The 14,976-nt window shown below is 31.5% G+C and overlaps 1 protein-coding gene across 1 annotated transcript in view; it reads left to right on the forward strand.

The window, feature by feature from the left end:
• LOC129227448 (beta-alanine transporter-like) overlaps positions 1–14,976 on the forward strand; it is a 140,549-nt gene that overhangs the window by 45,226 nt on the left and 80,347 nt on the right. The window lies entirely within an intron of this gene.

Genomic DNA, 14,976 nt, shown 5'->3' on the forward strand with positions numbered 1-14,976 from the left:
AGTAATAAACACTGTGGCTGTGTTTTGCAAGCATTAGCGATCAGGCTGAGGCTGAGATTAGAAGTTGCGACGTCGGAAAATGTTTTCAAGTTTATGACGGAAAATTTCAAGCGTAGAAGATACGTTGTAGTTTTAGAGAGGTGAAAAACATTAAATTTATTAAATCTGTTGCTAAGGTTAAAATATATAAAACTATATCAGTTTGTCTTTATTTCCCCGAATCACATTCGTATTTCTCATGTGTTAAAAATATTTACTCAATGAAGGTGTTTTATTTCATAGTAAAATAAAAAGAAGAAACAAATTTCAATTTTAGAAAATTAAAAAGCATAAAATTTCAAGAGAAAAAGTTAATTCAAAACATGTTTTAGATTTTAAAGTAAGCTGCTTTTTTCTTTGCATTAAAAAACTAAATATCTGAAATAGCTTTAGAGGAACGACACGTATGTAATTTCGTATTAATTTGCGAAATACAGTAAAATCCTAATACAGCAAACTAAAAGAGACAGCAAATTTATTCGCTTTTTTGCTTCAGAATTCTGATCAAAAATTTCAAAAATAATCATTGTAGAGTTTGACGACTCATAATAAATCGCAGTATAGCCCTTGTAAACTATTTGAAAAAAAAAATAAAATCATCAATTTCAACTTATTTTGCTACTTTATTATGCATTGCTTCAGTAGTTTTCCTCAGTTGAATTCTGATACAAGTGTTCATGCATATGTATATAATCTTAACTTATTGAGGGCAGGATTATGATCCACAGTTGTGCTGTTTCATTAAAATCAGAAAACTTTTAACATGGTAAGTTAAAGCATTACATATATAGACGTATGTATTTCCTTTCTCAAAGTTTTATTATTACTATTATTTTTTGGGGTTCGACATAATTTCTATAATACTTCATCAAACGTAAATAATTAACACAAGAAATATCATTAAAAAAATTTTTTCGCTATCTGTGCAAAAAAGTAAAATTTGGGATGTTATTTGAAAACCTACACTTTGAAACACGGATTTTTGAATTTCTATTGTAGAGTGCTAAAGCTCCACACGGGTAAGCAATTAGCTAGTTTACTTACGTTTCTCTCTCTCTTTTTTTTTAAATCTAACAATCTGCACTAATCTTTCCCTAGCGCAAAGGGTAACATAACAGATAAGAGTGCACTTCATTCATGCACCCACAATTCAACTCTCTTCAGAGCGCAATGCATATAGTGATGATTGGTGCTAAAACTATTATTAGAAAATGTATGCAAAATATAACCATACGCAAGAGTAAAATCGCTGTTGCCAGTGAATCAACAAATTTGCGTTTCCAGATCCACGTATCTTAATTGAAAAACCTAGCAACTTTAAATTAAATCAAATACAACTTACAAATAAATCCTAACGTCTTATCAGAAAGAAGCTTCAATAAAGAAGCCAGCCCCTCAACTGTTTTATCTTAAGCCTCAATTGTCACGTGCGTCAATGGAATCCATTTGTTGAGACCGAAGAACGTTGATTGACGATTTGACGCGGCGATTGGTCAAAGGATAAGAAAAAAAAAGAGCCAAATTAATTCCCGAGAATTCCGGAATTCTTGTATCCTGCCACGGGAAACACGATCACATTGAACAATGTCTTCAAAGAAGAAGGGAAACGAGAGCTTTGTACACATAATCTGGGCGAGAAAATGAAAGGGTGAAAAATTAACTGAGAGGAAAACAAAAGTAGAAATATATAAATTACTGCTGAGAACATGACACGATTAAGGATGAAGAACGTTATTTGAGACTTTAAAGTTTTATTTCTAAAGTTAACACCAATAAAAACTTAAAGCTGTTTCCAAAATAATTAAATGTTTCTCCTTAAAGGCGATATTATTCCTTTAAACATTTAATTATTTAAAACAAGTGTTAATGAAAATCCATGCTATGTTTTTCTATTTTTTAACGATTGTGCTTCAGTGTTTTCTTTATTTAAACATTGCAATTTAAGGACATGGAAACACCTTAAGGGAAAGTTCGGAACAGTTAGAAATATATTTGTGGAATTAATTATTTGCAATTTGCATTTCCATAAAATGTTTCTTTTTATATTCTAGGATAAATATTATCTCTCTCTCTCTCTCTCTCTCTCTCTCTCTCTCTATATATATATATATATATATATATATATATATATATATATATATGAAAATAAGTAAGAATTAAAAAATGTGATGGAAATTCATTCATTTAACATTGTTCAATCATTTTTCATATATTTTCAGTTTTTATTTCATATTTTTAAATTGCATAAAATTTCGTGCGTGTCTAACGTTTAAATAACAAAGCTAATTTTATACATTTTATGTTGATAGCAATGTTGGGATACTTGTTTATTATTCTAAAAAAGAATGTTTCACATTTACGTAATTGAGTAAAAAATTTTATCGAAACAGCTTAATATTCCTTCTTTATCATGTAGGATTTTATCTCGTCAAATTTTTGCTTAAGTATTCCCGAAAGTTTAAAAAGTAAATCTAATTTTTGAAAGAATTTTTTATGTTGAGGATTACGCAAATTATATCAATAAATCAATTTTAACCAACAGTTCATCTAATTTCTATCGCATATAATTGCCATTCGGCTAATAAAGCCTAAATCAAATAAAAGTAATATTCATAACAATACAACGTAAATAGGACAAGTTTACATGAAAAAAAACCGCACTTATTTCAAGGTTTGAGTAACCCCTTTTTTAATTAAAAAATGTATGAGCTTATCGATATAAAAGTCACTCAATAAGTTTTCCTTTAGTTGAATGATTTTGCACTGGTGAACGCTCACCTTTCTGCATTAAAAGAAGGGTTCCCCGTAACCCAAAAGCAACCGTCTACTTTTAGCAAATCCGTGCATCTGTGCTTTTAACGCTCTTCCGTCTTACTATTACTTTGTTTCACAAGGGTAATTATTTATTTTAAACATTTTGGGCGACGTTTGACCAGAGATGGCCATCCTTTTTTAGGACATTTGCAACACTGATCGACCTGATTCATTGCTACATTTTTAAGTAGTATAGAAGTATGATAAGTAGAGAATAAATTGGCTGGAAGGCGAAAAAAAAAGCTGTTTAAAATATTTTTCTACAAATGAAAGCGATGATTTCACAAATGTGATGCATTACGACGCTACATATGTATGGCAGTATTACGCTGCAGCAAAACGACGCGACGCTGCATGTTAGGTTTGCCCCAACTAGTTTTCGTATTTTTTTTCATAATTGCACGTGTAATACTTTAAATCAATAGTTAAATGAATTAATTAATTGTCGAAACGAAGGAATCGTTTTTGTAAACCTGTAGATAAGAATGAAACGAAATAAGAGGGTATTTTTGCTGCATTTTGCTGCCATCCCTTGTGGAAAAAAAAATCCTTAAGTATTTCATTATATGTTTTCTCTTTCCATTAATCACTCGAAGGGGAAATGCTTAGATATAATTCTCTAGTATCTCTTTTTTTTTTTTTTTTTTTTTTTTTTTAAGGATTACTTTAGAAAAAGTTAAAACCTCTTCAAAATATCTGATACGAAGTCAATAATGAAAAATCTTTATAAATAAAACCGAAGAAAAAATGAGTAATTTTTTGTAACCTTATAGTTAACAATCAAACGTAATAGTGCAAATTAGCTGCATTTCACTTTCATGTTGATGTTTAGCATAATGTGTAGTATATTTGAATCGAAAAAATAAATTTCGAGATCTGTTTTCCTGATGGATATTTTATTTTTTTAGGTTAAATCATACGTCATAATCATTAAAATTAAATAATTAGATACAAACTTCTAGTTTTTTTTAAAGGATTAAGGATAATTTTAAAAAAGTAAAAAAGCCTACTTAAAATGAATAAATTGCAGAAATCAATGATAAAAAAATAACTAAGAATAGCAAAACAAATGAATCGTTTGCAGTAACTCTATAGTTAACAATTGAACTAGTTTTGCATTTTCAATTTTTCATGTTTAGCAGAATTTTCAATGTTTTAAATCGAAATATACCCATTCTTAAATTTTAGATTTTACTAAGTAATTATTTTTATTTTTATATTTTCCGTAAAGGCTAATCACTCTATGGGGAATGCTTAAAGATCATTTTCTAGTTTTAGCGTTTTCTACAGAATTATTTTAGAAAACTAAAAAAAATCGACTCACGATTAAGTAAAACGCTGGAGTCAATGATCAAAAACTTCAACACAGAAAGAGCTTGAAATGTATAGAAAAAAAAATCCCGAAACATTCTGCGAGCAGAATATTTTATTTAAAGCCCAAGTTAGAGCCATATTCCGGCATAAATCACTTTCGTCTGTCGGATCAGCTTCGTACGAAAAACATTTCCCGCATTCTAGTGGCTCCTTTAGGTAAAATTCAAGCCTTACGAATGATTCAATCATTGAATAAAATCCTTTTAGAGAGACCGTATTCTGCTGCAGACTCATAAATACTTCAACGAATGATATAAAGAGATATTCTCTGAAGATTTATATTTTCTGTATCATTCTGACTATGCCAAAAAGTTGAATGCAGAAAACCGTTGCACGAATTGTTTGAGGTTACCCAGCCTTTTGAGGCAAGCATTTTGCATTTTTAAGAGATGCTTTCAGTAGTTGTTTTTCCTTATGTAAAACAAAGAAAGTTGCTCAACATTCAGTTCTTACTAAAAAGGTAGCAACTGAACATAAATGAACTGCGTCCTTTAGGAAAATCAGAGAAGCTATAATTTTTGATACAGCTGGAATATGTTTTCAAAAAATTTATCTCTTGTACTTAAAATTAGTTTTGAGTAAATATATTTTACTCTTAAGCGTAATGTTTTACCAAAAAGTCTCAATGGTTACAAGGTGATCGAAAAGAATAATTACATTATAAATCAGTCATTTTGCGAGGTAGAAATTTCTCGAACATTATACGAACGAAAACAAAAATTAAAAACACATTGACAAAACAATACTTCGTGAGGCTTAAATGTTCGTGATTACAGCAGGCTCACAAATGTCGCGAAAATAAATGCTTTTATAGCATTTGATTTATTTTCCTTAACAATGTCTTTGATTTTGAAATTCCTTATTTAACGTATAGCTAAGTTTAAACTAAGTAGTATAATCTATTTTAAATGCTTAAAACAGACAATAAAGCTTTGAAAATCGGGAAGAAAAACGAGTAAGACATCCCTTTATCTCATTAAATGTATCCTTGATTAGTTGTTACATTGGCGTTATTCTTTCAACGGTGATTCGGATAGAATGAAAGCAATCTCTCTCAACACTTTTTGAAAGTAAAATTAACGAGACTAATTCCACTAAATGCTTAAGTTTTTCCATTTCTTCGAAACCTGCTTACCAGAAATGTTTTTTATGAAAGTTAAAAAATTTCGTGTTGACGAAATATTTTATTCAAGTGGTGCAAAGATTCTACTTGGAGTGTATTATCCCCCCCCCCCCGCAATTTTATGAATTTCGCGTATGACTAAAGACTAGTTATAGGGGAGTAGATACTACTATATAGGGGACTAGACTATATAAGATTAGTATATACGGGAAGCTGCTGTACCTATGGACAAAATTTACTTTTTAATTTTTGCTTGTCTCTGGGAATGGATTATCGCTCGGTTAAATGTTCTGGCAGAATCTACAACTTATCATCTAATATCTAATTTGGCAATTTTTGTCAGGTGAAAATCTCAAAGCTTTCAACTTCCAAAAAATTTTCGTAAAAACCATATTTTTTGTCCTCAGGTACAACACCCCGGTCATCCTGCGGACAGGTGCCTTTGTACCTATGGACACATAAATAAAATATAAATAGGTCTGAGGAACTCAGTTATAATCAATACATTTTCAAAAGCCATTTTATATTGAAATACTACAAACATCCATTAAAAATAACATTCAACAAAATATCCAACAGAAATTAAACTTTGAAAATTAATCAAAGGTGCTTCCCCCACCCCCTTTTTTTAAAATTTTCCTTAATTTTTAACATCAGTGAACCCTTTAAAAAAATTATTACTCTTAAAAGAGTTAATGATGTAATGAATAATCATTTTGTTTTTAAGCAAAAGAAAAAACTAGATTCATGATAATATTGCTCTCTATGTACCTACATAATAACTTCAATTTATATGCAAATTGAGACCTTTTAACAAAATTAACCCATTAAAAAAACTCAGTTCAAACCAAGAAAAATCTAGAAAAGTCGACATCAAATGGAAACAGGTGGGATTGACGGTCTGTAGATCCTACAACAGGGGGTTACTTCACCACTATGACTTCAAACCCTACTTCAAATTTATCATCATTGTCGAAAGCAAATTTTGGACGTTGATGACAAGTCTCCATTTTGATATACTTCATTATTGTAAGAAGACTCAGGTGTGACCCAAGGACACTAAAAATGTCCGTCCGTGGGTACATATAGTTAAATGCCCTTGGGTACAAAGGTACGTCATTTTGGTTTTGAAAGTCAGTCACATCGATAGGACCACAGTTTCACAACATTAACGAGCTGATGTGTGCATCACATGACTCCCTTTTACGCCAATTTAATGATGATAGCGCCTTGTAGTAAGCAAGGAAACATTAAATATTTTCACCTCTAGTTTTTTGGGAACCGAAGCAATAAAACGTTTTACACAGATTTATTTCCCCATCATTGGCCTTTTTAATGTGATTCAGTAGTTAACTCTTTAAATATCACCAACATTGATCAAATTAAAGCCAGATTTAAAAATTAAAAAAATAAAATTAAAAAATCGTCAAATTTTTCGCGAAGTTGGCGAAAAAACTTGGCAGCTAAAAGTTTGGCGATATATCGCCAAGTGTTTGACTAATTATAACACTACTTGACTTAGCATTGAAATTAACAATGATTTCCCCCAAAAAGTTGTAAAAGACCCACTTAGGAACATCTGAATGCAACCAAAAAGGAACGCTCACAACTAGACCCCAATAGGGGTCTACGTACCACATTTCAACTTTCTGGGACATACTGTTTTTGAGTTTTGCGAGATACATACGCACATACATACGTACATACACTCATACATACATACATACACTCATGCGCACATACATACGTACATACGGATGTCACGAGAAAACTCATTATAATTAATTCGGAGATCCTCAAAATGGATATTTCGGGTGTCTGTACGTTACTAGGCATATATCCACGTATATTCTGGTTGAAAAAAAAAAAAACTCAACATTCGTTCGGGGGTGAGCAAAATGGAAATTAGGGCCGATTTTTGAGTGAAAACTTTTTCGCGAATACAATACTTCCTTTTTTGTAAAAGGAAGTAAAAATCAGAAACAAAACCTTCAAAATATAGGGAAAAATAATACCTACAACAAAAATGAATGATACAATCCACGACGATGAAAAAAAAACGGAATTGATCATGTTTTGTTTTTACTTAGATCCTACTAAACCCGAAAAAATGAAAGAATCTTAAATGTTCGTTTGATGGCATTAAACTTCCTGAGGTAAGAGCGCTGTAACACACACGTTGAACCCCAATTAGGATCTATCTTGACGATGAATTTCCCGCCCAACGTCCGTAGGTACAACCGTCGGTGGGTACAGCACTGCTTCCCCTAAACTTTTTTTTTTTTTTGGTTGTGAAAGATAAGGGAAATGAGAGCAAGCTAGAAGTCACATATAAAAACAAAACGCGTGGCAAGCTGATACGTACAGACAGACATGCGGCCATGTTAAGCATGTGAATGAAGTTCAGTCGGGTCCGCCCGTTAAATGATACATCGATTTATTTATTTGGTAACGAATCCTTAAAAAAAAACATTTAGGCATTTGAGCGTTTTGTTTTCAAAAGGTAAGATATATTACTCGTTTGATTTACCAGTAAATACTACACTATTAAACATTTGTATTAATTGATATTTAAAATGAAGAATAAAAATTGGTTACATGTGCTTAAGTTGTCATTTTATTTTAATTTCAATTTCAGGACAGCCTGGAATATTATCAATGAATCATTAAAAAAGTGGAAAGAGTGGGAAAAAGCGAGAGATCATAACAACTAAACGTGCAACGTTTTCGAAGCATTAATGTTTTTTCCTAAGATCAATAGTTTCCTATTTTCAGGAGACCACACAATGTATGTATTCTATGTGGAGCCACTCAGTTAAAACTAACTACGCAGTGTCCATTTTTCTGAAGTTAAGAACATAAGTAGCGTACTGATACAGATGACGGTTGTGGGTCTTCGGGGTACTTGTTTCATGAAAAACTGCAAATTTTTGCTTTAACGACGTCGAGATTATCAATAAACTTAAGAAAAGCATTATAAGGTAGAAAGATTAATGTAACTGGTAGATTAAATCGTCACTAGATAAGTAACGAATTATTTGAAATTTCAGGAGTTTATGTAAAATTTGACATATGCGTGAGATTAAATCTAAAAAATTCATTTTTTTTTTGTACTTTTCTTTATATTGAGTTTAAGTTCGTGATTTAAAAAAACATGTAATCATTTATCAAAATCCTTTACACCTTTTCTCCTGCTGCAATGCATTTTGAGTCGTTTGAAAGGTTAGAAATAAAGATCTCAATTAGAAATAATCAAAATTGGGGGTTACCTGAATATTTTTTCCGACTTGGTTTCGAATTTAGAACAATACCATGGCTTGTAAGGGAAGGAAATCGAAACCAGACATGATGCAAAGAATGACTAAAAGGTTTTGACTTGATTATATGAATCTTAAACTTGAATCACAATTACAGGTGTGAGTCGGTAATAAATCAAGTGGTTCGGGATTTGTGAACACAGACTTCCACTTGAATGGTTTAGAGTTATGATTTACTATTAAGTCGATTGATGCGCCGTCTTCCTCGGCATAGTCCGTGACGCCTACTAAATATTACCTACTTAGCACACAAAAATTATATTTTCACTACTATTTGCAACGTAATTTATTAATTTGTGAAAAGTTTTATGTTTCGTGAAACAAAAATTATATTAGAAATGCAATGTAGTTATTTTAGAGATGTTTGAAGAAACGGTTAAAGGTTACTGCAAAGAAAGATTCCCTTAGTTTAGATAAATTACACAAGAGACTTCCGCATTACGTCAATGAAACAATAAAGGAAATTATAAACTAATAGTGGTTATAGCAATAGCGACTTGAATAGAAATTGCTCAGTTCTTAATATAAGTTTTTGCAAATTAGAAGTGCTTGCCTTGTAAATACAGCAATTGATTCATTTCTATGTTAGAAATCAAATAAAAATTGACAGAAAGGGAAACAAAAACACTAAAAGTACAGATCTAAGTCCTGTAAAGGAGAATCGAAATCTGAATAATTTAAGGGTTGTTTTGGAATGTCGTATCCACACTTCACATAGAATTTCCACTATTACCGTTTTTAGAAAACTTAACTGTCTTCCAAATAGTGCCGTTTAGACACTAGATTAGTACTTTCAAGATTAAAGAATTCTAATATTATTGTATGTACCGGAAAACTGTCATGGCAATGAAAATAACTACAGATTGTGAGTGAAATATGAAAGGAATCTGAATAAAGAAAACAATATTTTAATGACTTATAACTCCTACTTCAATGCGGAGTGATGTAGGAAATACTTGTACATAGAATATCGAAAGAAACCTGGTCGATGGTTCAAATTGGGCTTCTACAGAAACGGCACCATATTGTTTAAATACTTGTCATGTTTTACGCCGAGAGCTCATTATAACACATTTTATCAACCAGTCATAATATCCGCACATTATAATGCTAATGTTACGAAGAATAAAACAAACACTTATATACTTCGATAAACATCTGTACTTATTTATACATTTTTAAAAAATGCATTTTGGATATCAAATGCAATTTTGTTTTAACCTTCACATTTACGAAGAAACCCAATGTTCAATTCCGTCTACCATTGAATTGAAAAGTGGCCAGATTACGCTGAAACATATCAATTGAATCATTTCACCACCTCAACACCAGAAAAACCAAGAGGCATAAAATCCCTCGACTTTTATAATCCGTTCAAGCGAAACTTAACCTTAAAAGTCAGGTTGTATAAAGGTTGAAATCCGTGAAGGAATTTCACCGGCTTCAAGGTATTCTAGGCATTTTACTTTGGGTTCCATTAAAGCGTGAAGTCAGAAATTAACGAGATTAATTTATCTACATTCTCCGAATTCTTTACTGTCCCGTTACTCTGATTATATATAATTGGATGATATTTGAACTCGAAAATTCCATCTAAAAGTTTACTCAATCCAGCTATACACAGCATTATTTTCCCTTTATTATAAGTTTAAACCAACTGCAGGAAAACTTTAAATACTATAAAAGTATAACAACAGAACGCTTTCAAAAATTTTGCATTATATCTGATCAGGCTAAAATTGCACAACGTAGTTTGTTTCAAAGGAACGTAGTTCGTCATTCGGGTTTTGGTAACCAGATAAGTATTGTTATAAACTCTGTAAATAGTAACTATTTTTATGATTAATTTGTTGTAATCCGGATAAATTGGGAGGTTTATTCCATTATCTTTCATCTAAAATTGTCTTAGTAATTTAACCTGTAAATAGTTTCTCGTAATGATTATACAACTCACTTACATCCGAATGAAGTATATTGTCCCTCCATTTCTGAACGATAGGATTGGTGAATGGAGTAAAAATAAAATATGAGAAATTGGTAGAACAAGGTAGGATTTTTTGGATATTTCTTTACTGAGTATAAAAACCGTGTGGCATTTGAATGAGAGATAGTTTTTGCTTGTGAATCGTACCAGCTTGTGCTGGAGAGCATGTATTTAGCTCTGCGTGTATTAGCCTTTTGCGCTGTGTTTTTGCGTATTTTAAGTAGATACTTGTGTGACCGTTGTGTTTATGGTGTTAATTGATATTTGCCTAATTGCTATGATTAATTTAGCAGTTTCTAACGATAGTTCTTGTACTTAATTGTAAATAAATCTCTTGTGTTTTCTCAAGAAATGTGTCGTCATTTAAAGAATTTCTTCAAGTGGCTGGACTCGTAACAGTATGTTTGATAAGCATTGTTGATATTACTTGGCATGTGCTGACTTAATAGAATACAGTTCTGATAATATGCTCACAAAAGATAATAGAAAATTAGTTATTTGTACTGAAACTTGCTTATAATTGCACAAACTCACCTTATTTGCAGAAGATAACAAAACGGTACTACAAATAAAGTATTCAGTTTTGTGGAAAACTAAAGTTAAATGAAATATAAATAATAAACTCTCAGTTATAGAGGTAACGTATGAGGTATGCATATAACTGGTTGACACACAATCAGGGTGTGGTGGTATGGTAAACTGTGAAATAGCTGGTAACGCAAAAACCAACATGATTTAAAAAAATGATGCTGATTTTTTTCCACCGAGTAAAAAATGAAAAAAAAGTATGTTTTTTTATAAAAAATCAGCCAGATGTATGACTCTTCAGCGACAGTAAAAGGCACATCCCAAAAGAGAAAAACAAGAAAAAAAACGACTAGTCTAAAAAATCAACGTTTTATTTGCTGTGGTTTTATAATGTGAGTGTTCACGGATTTATCTCCTAATTTACCTCTGATTTAATCTCAAATACATCACTATACACAAACCATTTAGGATTTTGTTTCCCGTTTGGTTTCTGTTGCCGAAATTAAGAGTTAAAATTTTATATTTTTCTTCTAAATATCGAAATTTTTTAATGTAGCGCTCTTAATCTAACAGTTTATCGCCAGCACACATCCGTAACGTAAATTAAACGTAAATTAACCTTAAGCCAGTTTTTTTTTTTTTTTTTTTCTTTGTAAGAATTATGTTCAGATTTTAAAGCAATTACTGTTACGTTTAAGGGAAGACAGTCGGGTAAAAAGGTTGAAATAAGATAAATCAATTATAATATAATTCAATTCAAATGGCGTAGTCGAGTGTTGGTTAAAAAAAACTGTAGTTGACAATGCAGGACAACGACATTTGAATTGAAGTATATTGCCACTAATGAGAAAGTGACAGAGGATTTCAATAAAAAAAAAAGAAAAAAACGAATATCTAACATTTCAAATGACTTCTTTTACTCAATAAGACGATGACATCAAACCGCACCTACCTTGTTTCTTACCTTTTAGTGTTTTTTGCCGAAGTCGGGTTTCAGTTTTTTAAACTTTTTTGTCTGTAATTTTCAGCTGTACTTGATTATCGCACTTCAACTGGACTTGCAAAATCCATATTAGCAGGATTTTTTTTTCTTTTTTTTTTGTATTTGGATGCCTCAGTTGCCAAATCGATTAACTCCACTTTTTAAAAAGACCCTCATTTCTGATTTAATCGTACTTAATCAATGCTTAGAATGTGACTTTATATTAAATTTTTGGTTAAGCACATTTCTGATCCTGCGATGGCAGAAAACGCAACACGAGGGCCCATTCACTCTTATTGGATAACACTATCTTCTTCATCACTTTTCTCGACTTTTTGTTTTATCGAGTTAATCGATTTCGCAAATGAATCATACATTTAATCCTTTTTATCACGAATCTAAATATTTGCACAACGTTAAATATAATGCTCAGTTTTATTTGTAACGGATAATATCAAGTAATAATTGACTTTTTTCCGTTTTTTAAAACATACTATTTTTCTAAAAAAATTATCCAACACTTGAATAAGATTACAATACTTGAATATCATTGTCACACGATATAAAGATTTGTTAAAGTGGTCGGAGAAATCGCAGACAATAAAATCTACTTTTTGTTTTTATAAAAAAGCTTCAAGTGTTTCGGTGATCAATATACTGTGCATTGAAGTTAATTGTTTCATAATTAATGTACGTAAAAATTCAATAAATCTGTGACCACAAAATTGTATAACACTTTATTGATTGAAAAAAGTGTAGTTCAATAAATTTCTCTTTTAGGAATTTTTCGTGTAATTCTTGTATTGTCTGTGTGAATCTAGAAAGTGCGCTAATTAATTTTTAAAAGCTACTATAGTTGACTCGCTATTTTTAACGACTTTCGAGGAATTTCAATTGCTCAGTTTTTTACTCATCTCAATTTAACTCAAAAGTCGAAACTAAACAAGAATTATTTTGTAACAGGAGCATTAAAATGGATTTATGAAATTAAAATCCTAATAATTTCGAAACACCCGAACTATGCTGCTTCGAATTTTGCTTTCTAAAATCATTATTAACATCGGGGTGTCAAAGTTGAATGCATTCGTGGCAACGTAGTGAAGTTCTGACGCAAAATACGGATGTGTATGAAGAAGATACACAATTGCAAAAACAATCTCAACTTTACTTTTTACGCTATTTCCTAAACATGATGTAATGATATTTAAAATGATTGACAGACAAATATTTTGATTTGTCTAAGCTTTTGTAGTTGCGTTTGAAACTTCCCGCAATTTGAGAGAGGATAATTCAAACAGACATAAAGTGAAATCTGAATTTGCTTACCATTGTAAATATTCGTGCCTGCTTCAGTACCAGAAGATTGTGAAAGGTGTGAAATGAATACATTTCAAAGACGTGAATGCTCTAACAAATAGAATAAGCAAAAATATCCATCACTTTATTGCATAAAAATTTAAAGCCCCTGTTCTCCGTTTTACCCGTCCTTTTCATTCTCAAAATCGCTTCAGCCGAAGCAAAATATAAAAATACGAAGGGAGAATCACAAAATATCATTTCGATTCTATCAGTCTTGAGCCGACACAGGAAAGAGAAAAGAAAAATGGCCTTTTTCTTTATATACTTCGCGAAATTGATTTTCAATTTAGCATTTCAACATCTCGGAGGACGCACTTATGACAAATCTATTTCGAAAACTGTCACGGAGAGCCTAAGAACGGTTCCTTGCCCTAGGAGAAGATATTTTTCTTTCAGGTTCTCAAGGAGAAGGTTCATTAAAGTAGAAATATTAATAACAGAAGAGGAAAATAGCTGGAAACTCTGCACTGACAGTTGTGACAGCTCTTTATAAGATTCCCGTTTTTGTTCAACTAAGATTCAGCGGAGGTATTTCACTTGAGCGAATTTTATTACTTTTCAATCGGGAAACTGCACCGCTCCCGTGACAAAAATAACCGGGATATACACCGGTTTGGCCAGGAAAAAGGTCGCCCGGGAGATTATGATGTCTCATGCTAAAGCATGGCTCAAAGTCTTTTGAAGCGGCAGATGAGCAATATTTTACCAAAGTTTTCGTGGTGATATATTTGTTCTGACGTTTTCCTTCACAGTTTTAATTACAGAAAAAGATTTGCGTTTCAGTTAAAAAAAGTCAGCCTGCCAAGTGTAGATTGTGTTGGTGTATGCAGCCAATCAATCATGAAATTTTTGAAGATATTTTCTTAGTAATTTATGCGATATGCTTTTCCAACACTCTTCAAGATTGGCCAAAAACTCAAAATTTCTGTATATGTTTAAATGACCTTAAGTTACTAATATATTTTTTATTCATTTGTTTTATATTTTATTTATCTTTTTTTTTACTTATTTAAGTATAACTGGAAAAATAATAATTTTAAAAAAAATTCATGTTTTTATTTCAAATTCCTGATTACTTATACGTTATTTTTCTTTTCTTTTATTTTTTTACTAATTTTGCTAACAGCAGCAAATTCAAAGTAGCTGTTTCCTCTTCCATTCCATATATCGTTAAATTACTATCTACATCTGCCCTAGCTTATATTTCAGTCTTTCTGTATGTCAACAGCCTCATCTCCTGCAGAACGGTGTTGAACTGGGCTTGTTACGGATTAGCCAAATCGCCCAGTCTTCTCTTTAAAAAGCGTAGATATTAATCTGAAGCGTCTATTTTTGGCCACTTTCCTGCCCTACCAAAACCATGTCAAACAACTAACGAACGTCTTTCTAATAATTCATTTGATTCAAGTGAGATTTGATTGAGTAAAGGCGAAGCGGTTCACGGCGTAACAATCTT

The sequence above is a fragment of the Uloborus diversus genome, chromosome 1, assembly GCF_026930045.1.
Source record: "Uloborus diversus isolate 005 chromosome 1, Udiv.v.3.1, whole genome shotgun sequence".
Classification (NCBI taxonomy): domain Eukaryota; kingdom Metazoa; phylum Arthropoda; class Arachnida; order Araneae; family Uloboridae; genus Uloborus; species Uloborus diversus.